This window comes from Amblyomma maculatum, chromosome 10, assembly GCF_055883805.1.
Source record: "Amblyomma maculatum isolate TAMU_Amacu chromosome 10, ASM5588380v1, whole genome shotgun sequence".
NCBI classification, from domain to species: domain Eukaryota; kingdom Metazoa; phylum Arthropoda; class Arachnida; order Ixodida; family Ixodidae; genus Amblyomma; species Amblyomma maculatum.
Genome location: NC_139353.1, coordinates 60,194,763 through 60,206,195, shown reverse-complemented (window position 1 = coordinate 60,206,195; position 11,433 = coordinate 60,194,763). Strand labels below are relative to the sequence as shown.

Sequence of the window (11,433 nt, the reverse complement as noted above, 5' to 3'; positions counted from 1 at the left end):
ACCATTAATTAATCTCGTATTCACTACAGCGGGGTTATAATGAAAAAGAAAACCCGGCACTCTGCATAACTTTGCACAAGTTACGTTCGTTATTTTACAAGGACACCTTTTAGTGGTTTTTTTAATGTTGGCTCTGCCGAATACCCCACTCCAAATGATCACCGTTTATGTCTGGTATGATTTACTACAACGAATCGTTTTCATCAAACTTCTCGTTTGGCGAAACAAAACCAGGAAAAGGAAAGGTTATTTAAAAATTATATTCCTTCCTGAGGCTTCCCGTTACTACCCAGGTAGTGTAAATTAGTCCATAGAGTCACAGTATGGCGTTATTCGTATCCCTCATGCAGCCTCATGGTATAAAACCCCACATAATACGAACAAATATTAGGTGTCGCATTAATTGCGCACGCAAACGTTGGTCCGCCAAAATTTTGCGCGATGGCTCTAGAATAGTCCACGTATTAAATGCTTCCAATCTTACCACTCTCCTTAAAGCAAACGCTGTTTTGCCATTCACCCTCATCCTACGCTCCACACACTCCACGGACTTGACGGTTCGATTGGATTCAATGACTGCCTAGGCAATGCGCCAGAGGGCAATAATTACACCCTGCACACTTTCCCTATGCCGAATCCGCTGTTATTTTTTGCCTTTTGAATAGCTTAGCATTTGACGTGTACGACAGAGGGGAAAGGCGATCCAACTGCGGAACAGCATTTCACCCGAAAGAACCACGAAGGAGCAAATATATGGCAGTTTATTGAGCATTTGTAATTGCAGGAAATTAAATTAAGTGCCAGACTTTTAAACCGATACACATTGAGCATTTTGAAATACAACAACAAAAGGAAACTTGAACTAAGCTAGGTGGAATGAAAATACAGTGATAAAATATAATCAGTGAAATCTGCTCGGTTCCTGAAACCGGCAGTCGCACAAAATGCTTTCTTGATTAATGAAACATATACAGACTAGAGTTTATCGATGTGCACTTCTAGCGGCGTAGAACGCAGCATAGTAATTTTCTGGTGATAATGACATTGATAATGTCCACTGAGATAAAATCTCGGAAGGGACCACTGTCAAGGCTTTGTTGCAGTTTCTTTTTTTTGGCACCCGGGCTTCGACCGCAGCTCCTTTCTCAGAATTTCACTCGAAAACACCCAATCAGGGCTACGCTCTTTTCTTAAGCCCATGTTTAGATACTGTTATCAGGATGGCAAATATAAAGAGATAAAGAAGACTACAAATACAAAAGGATAAAGAAGAATCAGAACAATAGGTGCATGCTCGGCCGCACACCATCAACGTCTGTCATCTTGCATGGCTTGCGCAACTGAGTGACATTTTCATGATGATTCGGCCTTTTCGTGCGTCTTACCAGAAACTGATGGTGGGTTATTTGTTTGGTTGAATCCTGAAGTTGTAATTCTAGTGAACATCCTGGCGTACTCTGAGGATTACGTTATTCACCAGCACTCCGGTGATGAGGGTGAATACAATAAACATCTGAACTGCATAAATAAGCAGGGTAAAACAAAAACAAAAAAGCACATTCTGTGCACTCCAGACAAGAAAATTTGTGATTATTTTTCAGACCGTGCGAGTTGCTATGCACAGATGTCCTCAAACAAAACACACGCGATTAAAAATTATGTTTGTCACCAAAACATAGAAAGGCTGAAACTTCGCCCTTCCTAAACGATAGTATGCTTGATAACCTTTAATACCGCGACTAGCTTTAAAACCGCAACATTTGAGATCAAGGTTACACACTGGTAACCAAAGTACACAATTACACAAGGTACACAATTTCAACCAAAGGAAGCATCAAAGTGAAGGCATCAGACTTGAGGCCTTCTGAAAGGAGTAAAGCTAAAGGTCAACGTGCCAAAAATGTCTTAGCATAACCTACGGTCTGAACCAAGAAAGAAAACAGTTTTTCCTCCTGACACTTCTAACGCGGTGCTTTCTCCCGACAAGCCCATGCTGGCAGTTCGACCGACTTGTTACCTATAATAACGCTCATGATGTCAAAGGCATCGTCCTTTGTTAGGACGCAGTCCACTCCCACGGAACTGATGAACGACACAAACTCTTCCAGACTCAATGCCAGAAACCTCATCTTGGGCAAAAATGGAGCAATGACAGTCTTGACGTCAGTGGGCTTGTCCGCAGTGGCACTTCTATGGCAGTAATCCTGGGCCCAACGGTGCACGGCAAGGATGACGCACATTTCTGGCACGTTCGTCACCTGCGATTGAAGCGTAGTATTCGCAAAAGACACTCCGGCATCGTGCAGGATGTGAACATGCTAGATATAACGATCAGGGGAAGGTAAATTCTATAGTTTGCCTAACCTTCATCAACGAGCGGAGAAGTTTAGTGAAGGGAAGGCTTATAAACGAATTTACAATATGCAGGAGATTACCTGCAATCAGGCTGTCGTTGGAAAAGACAAATTCCATTTTATTTTATCGAAAGACGAATCCAGCGTTGAAATGATTAACTATCAGAAGTGCAAGATGCCGGGCTAGTTGGTACTGCATAATGAAATAAAACAGCGCAACCAGTTTCCCTCCGTGTTACGTCCCATACCTTGCGCTGTTTTATTTCATTATGATTAACTATAATCTTACAAATATAGTTACAGGATGCGGAATATAAGTAAAGGGTAGAATAGGCAAACAGGATTACTAGCAAGTTCTTTCCGGAGACGAAAGCGTGAAAACATACAACGAAATGGACAGGATAGGGCTTCCAGTCTGTATAGACCAATGAATAACAGTAAGGTGTTCTATCTCACGAAGTACAATAGGAATAGAATCAAGCATCCTCTAAGGAGCGGAGGTAGCTTTAGAGAGGCCATCGGTAATGTAGGCATGAGCAAAAATTACATGGTTGCAATTAAAGAAAGACGACACAAGTAGCGACATGAATAAAATATTTAAAATAGGTCAGAAAAAGTAGACGCAACTGTGATGGGGCCGGAATTGAAGCCAGTGAAAGAGGCCGTACTGCTGAGCCAATGGAAATACCGCCGGCGGCTAAAAAGGAGAGTAGAGAAAAGCTTGCAGGCCTTGCTGACGGAAACAGCATCTTATGAGCAGCAAGCAACTGTAGCTGTGTTGAAGTACAGTTGGGGCACTCTGCTACTCGCTGCTTCGCTTATGCAGCGCCTCACGGGCTCGACCATACCGGACGCTTGGAGGAACGCTATAATGATCATAATCTACAAGAAAAGGGAGCGTCAAGGATTTCACTAACTAACAAATGCTTCATTCTTATGGTTAACATCCCGGTGTTTCTCTTTCTCTCCCTCACTATATGACATTTTTTGCAGCCTTGGTGCCGCACTAACTGATGCTAAGAGACACCGTCCATACCTTGTCCAGGATGTAGTGCACTGTCTGCTCCAAACAGTCGGTGAAGGCGTCCGACGCAAGCACTTCCTCAGGGCTTTCTTTTATCAAAAGGTCGACCGCTTCGTCGATTTGTCCAGCGCCGGTCAACATTAGGCCGTCGATGAAGCGGCACACATGGTCAACTTTCATGTTGGCCTTGATGTAAAGCGTGCAGGCCAGTTCTAATTCTGGAACCAGGTATTTTCTGGCTGCGGCTCGCGCATAGCCTGCTTCCTCAACGCTGTTGATGACGGGCTTTCCTTTGTACAGATACCTGCAAAAAATTTGGATGAGCTTTCACAAAACATGGAATGACACCTGAATTTCAACTTTTAAAGGGGCGATGACAGGGTCGTCCGCTGTATTGCCGTTTTGTACTTCTGTGAATAATATAAAGGACTGTGATCCTACTCGCAAAGTTTTAGTGCCTAGCGCACGGCACATATTACAAAAAAAAATACGCGATAGAAATCGGAATTGGGAAGAACCTCCAACCGAGCGCTACCGCCAGTTTGAAATACTCGTGTGACGTCACAGAGGATATGCGGCAGACCTTTGTCTGCTATGCAGGATGCAATATCAAAGGACACGTCTCTTTTTTTCTTGGGACGATTGATACAGTGGCCGTCCCTCATGCAGACGTTCTTGATGAAGATGTTATCGCACGAAAACGACACAGAGTAAGACATGTTTTCTTCATCATAAGGCACGGTCACAGTCAGTGGGCTGCACGGTTATAGGTTCCTTAGCTTATTGACGCACTGACTCTAACCGGCAATGACGTCAGCATGGCCAACGTCGCCTGTCACCGTAGTGTCAAGTTTTAGGCGCCGCGACGCCGACGGAACTAATCACTGGACGGTCGTCCGATCTGCTTTGGTCAGATATCGGAGGCCGAGCGAGAACTTGACACCCGGGGAGTGAACGGCCTGAACAGCTGCGCTAGTCTGTAGCTTAACCGAGTTAGATAAAGGAAAACAAGAAGCTACACTTTATATGTTCCACCTTGTCATCAGCAATGACATTGGCCAGAAATGTTAGTCGGTGCCGAACGGCCGGTTCGTTCAGCAACGAGTAGAACTAGCTCGAGCACACGGGGTTCGGGTCTAAGTTTCGGCGATTACGGAGCGCGCATTCACAAGCTTTAGCGGTTGCACGTGGTCATTGAGTGTAGTTCCGGCAGTAGCGACCCCAAATCGACGACTACCACAAAGCGAGTGCACATTGAGCGGGAAGCGTCGATATATGTGACCCTGTCTAGCGAGTGCAGCCGGCAGCTGTTGGCGCCGCTTGTGTGTATACCAGGCGCAGGCAGGGGACGTATCATCCACGGCGTTTCTCACAGCGCAGTTGTAGTTTGTGAACAAATAAAGGTGCAACCGATGCGAAAAGAAGATGATAGTTTTGGTATTGCTACTCAGCTTGCATTTTATGCCGTGATAACGAGCGGCTGGCATACATGCAGTCATTGCAAAAGATATGTAAACAAGCACGCTGGGGGCGCAGTCGTAATCCGCGAATCGGCGCATTCCTGCGGAAGTTCAGGGTTCGTACACTAAATACTAAATGATGTATGCTTACGTTGAAGCACTCACGGGTCATTTGCTGGAGAAGCACTACAAAAAAATTAAAGAGCACTGCAGAATCTGCATTGGAGTAATGCGAAAGCACGGATGCTGCGGATGGTGGCTTCTGGTTGCTTAATTCACTTCTTGTTTATCCATTTTAGTCTTTCAAATTGCGCACCAACCCCTTTCTATGCCCTTTTTTTCGGATCTGCTTCCGGTTGCGTGACGTCACATCCTCTACGTCACATTAATTCACTTCTTGTTTATTCATTTCAGTCTTTGGTACTTTCAAATTGCGCGCCAATTCCTTCCTACGCCCTTTTTCGGCTCTACTTCCGGTTGCGTGACGTCACAATAATTAACTTCTTGTTTACCCATTTTAGTTTTCGGTACCTTCAAGCTCAAGGACTTCGGTACTTTCAAGGAGCTTTGAGCTCGTTTGTTTAGAATGCTATATACCCTGGTCAGTGACCATTTAAAGGTTGTGAACCAAAGCAGCATTAGCTCTACTTGGTAAGATACTAATTAGTGTTACTATAAATCAGTAATTAATATGAGTAAAGTCAAACCCCCATAGCCTCAGTTAGAACAATATATTAGATATAAAAATAGTGTGCCGCGGCACCGTCATCTTTCCTATGTACGCGATAATGCAAACCACGTATAACAATGTTGTCATAGCACATTATTGGTTATAACAATTAAATATTGTCACTGAGAACCAACCTTGAAAGAGACAAAAATTACAAATCTTTTTCTTCCTCCATTTTGATGTCATAGCTCATTAGGACATCCCGACTGGCGTAGTTATGTCGACGTCACATCACTAACGTTTACAGTCATCGCTATGCCTATCAATCACTCTCTATTGCTCAATCACTATCAGTAACTTTATTACTAGTCACTATCGCTATCTACCACAATCACTCTCTCATATCTCGCACTATCACTATCGGTGACTATGCCATCTATCTATATCCCAATATACCATTATCATTATTTATTTATATAACTATTTCCCTATCTATTATATCACCGTTGTACTTAACAACATTCTATCTATTATCTATCACTATTTTAACTTCCTATGTGTCACTGTCTGTCACGATTATTTATTATCATCCTCCTCCAGCCGAACACACCCAGCGAACTCACCCGGCGATAGATAGTGTACACCCAGCGAACGGACACGATCGTCACCATGGGCCTGTCTTGGAAAGGCTGTCGCCTTAAAGGGCAACTCCGGAGGTTTTTTGACATTCGAATATTCTAATAAAAAATTTACTGTAGATTCTCCTCTCCGTCCTGACGCATATTTCAAAATTTGGGCGCCGTACGATAAACCGTTCGCGCGCAACATGACTTTAAAATATGCTGTTTTCATGGCTTAAATTGAGACTATTTCTGCCGGCAACACTGAGTTTCTGACGTCACAAACAGTATACCGGCGTTACTGTCCCCTTCCCGCATGATTATGAAATTTTGAGGCTTATATTGAACTACCTCAGACATTTTATGCAATGCTTCACGATTTCCATGCTTTATTTTCACCATCCAACGCACGTACGAGTGTTTCTCTAATACTGAGTGCGACGTCACCATTTCGTCACCTGGGACGTAATTTCTGGCCGTGAAAGCAGTTTCGGTTTCGATATGCTGTTCTTTCTTTTTAAAAATACTTGTAATTGGAATTTCGAATAACGGTTTTTTGTATTCGAGTCAGGACGTGCCGAAGATTTTAATTCAACCAAAAACACAGAATGATGGAAAAACCACCGGAGTTGACCTTTAAAAGCTACAGCCACACCTCCGAAATTACGCTCACAATGCGAGTGCGTGAGCACGAGGAGCTGGCGAGAGCCAACTGACGGGTGGACTCGGTGCTGTGATAGTGAAAACTTCTCGCGGCATATCCGGGCACTGACAGGCAGGCGATTTGTGCGACAACCTGTAAACTTAAGCAGCACATTCCAGGTGGGAATAGAACCCACCGGGATTGTCCTACCTCGAATAAGACACGCCACATTCCAACCTGTCCACGAACACGCGTCACAAGAATGCGCTGCTGTGCATGCATGTTCGTACGAATGGTTAAAAAGGGACTTTATATCGACCAAACATGCCAATTCGGACAGCATACATAATGGTCCTCCTGACAAGCGTGGGTCTTACAGGTGGTAGCTGACATGGCCGGGCACTGGTCAGCTGTAGCATGACTGACGACTCAGCAAAGTTACGTAGTATGAGGTGCTGAGTTCATACCGACATTACGCGCAGTCATGGCTGGCTTCTAACTCAGAATGATGCCACGTAGCACGAATGAGCCCTTTAAAAACTAAAGTAAAAATAACGCAGTGATTCTGTATTCTGAAACTAAGCAGTTTTAAAGGGCTAGCATGGTGATTTTTGAACATTCTGAATTAATAAATAGCATATTTTTCGGAGTCTCTTCATCCAGTGCAACAAAACGTTTTTTAAAACTGCGAAGTGGCAGTATTTCGAAAATGCGAAAACCGGGAAATCCAAAGCATGTGACGACCAACCTATGATGTCACGACTTTCCAACGATCATATGAAGTATACGGAGACGGCCTGTAGAGTGCGCGTATAATAAATAGGAGGCTATGACAGCTGAGGCCCCTCTTTCTCTTCTGTCCCTGTGTCTTGCAGCAAACGGAGAGCAAATATAGACGGCTGTGCATTCAGCGACGTCACCTCTACTACGTATGTTGCTTATAGAAATTGGTCCGACTGACGCCATGAAATCGGAAGTCTGAAACTTTATTGAACATTGAACCATTGGGGCTGAAACGTGGAGGCTAACCAAGAGAGTTCTACTTAAGTTGAGGAAAACCCAGAGGGCTATGGAACGAAAAATTGTAGGGGTAACATTAAGAGAGAGAAAGCGTGCAGAGTGGGTCAGAGAAAAAACTCAAGTTACCGACATTCTAGAGGAAATTAAGAAGAAGGAATGGACATGGGCAGGACATGTAGTGCGAAGAGAGGATAACCGATGGTCGCTTAGGGTAACAAACTGGATTCCAAGGGAAGGAAAGCGTAGCAGGGGGCGGCAGAAGGTTAGGGGGGCGGATGAGATTAAGAAGTTCGCAGGGGTCAAGTGGATGCAGCTAGCACAGAACCGGGTTAAGTGGAGAAATATGGGAGAGGCCTTCGCCCTGCAGGGGGTATAATCAGGCTGATGATGATGATGATGAACCATTGACCAGCCAGGCATTACGGTACAAATGACCATAGCAAGGGAGAACGTACCGCCAGAGTTTCAGTTAAATACGAGAATGTTGAAAATATGCCGCAATTGCCCCTGAGTGTCTGTGCCGAAGTTCGTTTCTTTATTCTAAAGTGTTCAAGGGCCGGCGCTGACACTGAGCGCCGTGGCGGTGCGGTCCTGATTATTAAAGGCCATCTGGGATTTTTGTGCTCTGACAAAGCACATTACACTAACGCCCTATTTATCGCCGTTGTTGAAACGCCGCGCCCTTGGGCTCAGCAGTCGGGAGATACATATTCATTCCAGCGCCCTAGGCATTGAGCCGCCGTGGCGTGGCATTAGGTGCTGGGAGTAGGGATCTGAAGAGAATAGAAAAAAAAATTCAAAATTCGTTCTACAACCGATTTCTTGAACCCCGTATGGCCGTCTGAAGTGACTTGGTGTCGCCAATACTGACATAAATTGTGATTGCTTGGTACCCAAGGCTACCACTGCAAGAAGGACAAATTGTTTACATTTAGGCCATCGTTTACATTTGGTTTGTGGGGTTTAACGTCCCAAAGCGACTCAGGCTATGAGAGACGCCGTAGTGGAGGACTCCGAAAATTTGGACCACCTGGGGTTTTTTAACGTGCACAGACATCGCACAGCACACGGGCGCCTTGCTTTTCGCCTCCATCGAAAAGCCGCCGCCGAGGCCGGGATACGATCCCGCATCCTTGGGAACGGTAGCCGAGCGCCGTAACCACTGCGCCGCCCCGCCGGGGCATCTTACAATATCCCCACATAATTTTTACCTGGCTTCGCTTTTATATGCAACAACTTTTCCTCACAATTTTGGGCTTTATACAGGGCTTTAGGCCACTCACGCTTTTTTTTTTGCATTATCATCAGTCATGACACATTATGGATCTTGAACATGCTCACTGTTCTCAGGCCTTACCCACATGTGTTGTTTTGAACTTTTTACAATTGTACAAACTTCTCCTAAGCAAATCATTTTAGCCTGCACAGACCGCAAAAACCGTCTTCGGCCCTTAACGATCATATTAGATGGCCTTGGCCATGAAAACCATCATAATCAAACATTGTCCCACAAGTTTTCTCATGTGACTGAATCAAAATAGCTTTGTGCTCGTTACCTTAATGGGCCCCACGAGGACACTAAAAACGCGAGTTACAGACTAGGTGGTAAGAATTTTGTACGAAAAAGCGCTTCAAAATGCATGTACCATAGTAATCCCCCCCCCCCCCCCCCCTCTCTATTTAAACCTCTCTTTAAACAAATGTTCTTCGGGCATTCTTGCGACTGCTCCTGACCCCTTCCTCAGCTTCCGAGACCCCTCCCTCGTTCAAATTGCTCGGCATTAAGATCCCCACTTGCCGATAGGAACCCGACAGTGACGGAAGCTTGCTGAGTATACTATCATCGCATTTCAGAAAGGAAAGGAAGCGAGTTGAACCAACTGTGCCTGACTTACTTCAGTAAACAGTAGAATCCATCAGGGTGTAGGTCTGTGATCACCACAGCGCCATTTTCGGCAAGCGGGCCGTAAAACATAGCGCCGAACACTTCGTTCTTCATGGCCAGCAGTTGCCTGTGGCCCTTGAACGTCTTTGAGAATGGGATAATTTTCCGGCTTCACGTTGAATTCGACGTCCGCGTACTGGCCTGTTTCCAGGAATTTCTTGAAGTTGAACTGTCTCGCACCACAGGCGTTGGGCATATGAAAGAGGAAAGAAAATACGTGTTATTGTCAGATGTTAACATGAGCAAGCTCTAGAGAAACGTTTGCCTAAATTATCCGCGACACGGAGTGATTCTAAAGCAGAGTGCTTGATTTTGAAAATATGTACGAAACGCAGCTTACTTTTTCCAGACGTTTCATGCTCACTCAACATGTACCCGCTTTCTGAATTGTTTCTGTAAGAAGTACACATGACGCCAAATGCCGTGGGCATACTTTTTACGCTAGATCGATAAGGCGGTAATCCATTACCTGATCGACGTGCTGTTATTTGTGAGCGGAGCAGGGATTCTGACCGGTTGATCCCCACGGCAGCAAGATTATGCGGCCAACTCGTGCCGATTGGCTTCGAGATCGAGCAGAGTCGCCACCTAGCGCCACCTATGAAATAGTTTGGACAGGCCCAAATGGGCTGGGAGCTTCACGCTTCTTCCTACGCGCGCGTTTCCGTGACAGCCCACTTAACTGCTCTGTTCTCCGCGAAAGGTAAGGTGGACTTCCAGCCAGGCAATTTAATATACGCTAGGCTTCCATTCGCAAATACTTTCGCTTTATGGCGGCGCTGCCGGAGGTCCGTTCCAGTCGCCTCCAAAACTTCTCACGATTCCGCGGTTTCACGCGCCAGTTCTCCGCACACGCTACCAGCGCATCTTCCGTCTTGTCTATGGCCTCGCTTAACATGACAGGTCGACAACGTGTTGGACAACACAGCCGCTCCTGCGCTATCCTATGCCCCGCTGTCTTAACGCAGGTGGGGGCTGTACAGCCTTTGTCAAAAGTAAACGACCCAAGAGGTTCGCTTCTAAGCACTGTAACGCGGCTGCTGGCAGCACTACTGGAGTATGAATGTAAGCTAGAGGAGAACGAGGGCGAGATTTGTCATCTACAAGATTTCGAACGCTAGAGTTGCTTTACGAGCCTCGTTACTGGGCTTAGAACAAAAATCATTGGGCCGTATACTTTTGACAAAGGCTGTATACGCAAGTCGAGGGCGGCGCGCAATACTTCCTCTGGCACAGTTATTCAGCATCTCCACCTTAGTGCAGATGACCCCGAGAACAACTCTTGAGTTCTCTGAAACGACAGTTGTTCAGAAAGTCAGCTGCACTAAGTACGTCTCTATGACCGACAAACGCCAACCGAATTTGAGGTGAAAACTAGGCATTATAGGCAGGCAAAAATTACAATTTTTCGGACAGTTGGATATGCACTCTTTCAATAGTTACCACCACCTTTTCTCGGTTGATGGGAGGCGCTCAGATTGTCAAAAAAAAAAAAAGCCATGTCATCTACGCTCTCACAGCGCGCCGCTCAGTGCCTCGAATTCAGTACTCAGGCTCGAACTCGGCCTTGGTTGCCAATGAGAAGAAATTAGAGGCGTCTTCTACTGTGCAGTGTCCGTTCCCGTTGAAGAACTCCAGCTGGACAAGCAGAACAGTACAATCTATACAACGACAAGAAAGCGAAGAGGAGACACGGC

General features: G+C 45.5%; 1 pseudogene across 1 annotated transcript; it reads right to left on the bottom strand.

The window, feature by feature from the left end:
• Nucleotides 1-761: 761 nt before the first annotated feature.
• LOC146176634 (BTB/POZ domain-containing protein 6-B-like) lies at nt 762-9,932 on the bottom strand (annotated as a pseudogene). Its single transcript, XR_014701349.1, has 3 exons — nt 9,687-9,932; nt 3,391-3,682; nt 762-2,258 (listed from the first exon to the last, which is right to left on the bottom strand). The product of XR_014701349.1 is annotated as a BTB/POZ domain-containing protein 6-B-like (transcript).
• Nucleotides 9,933-11,433: the final 1,501 nt, after the last annotated feature.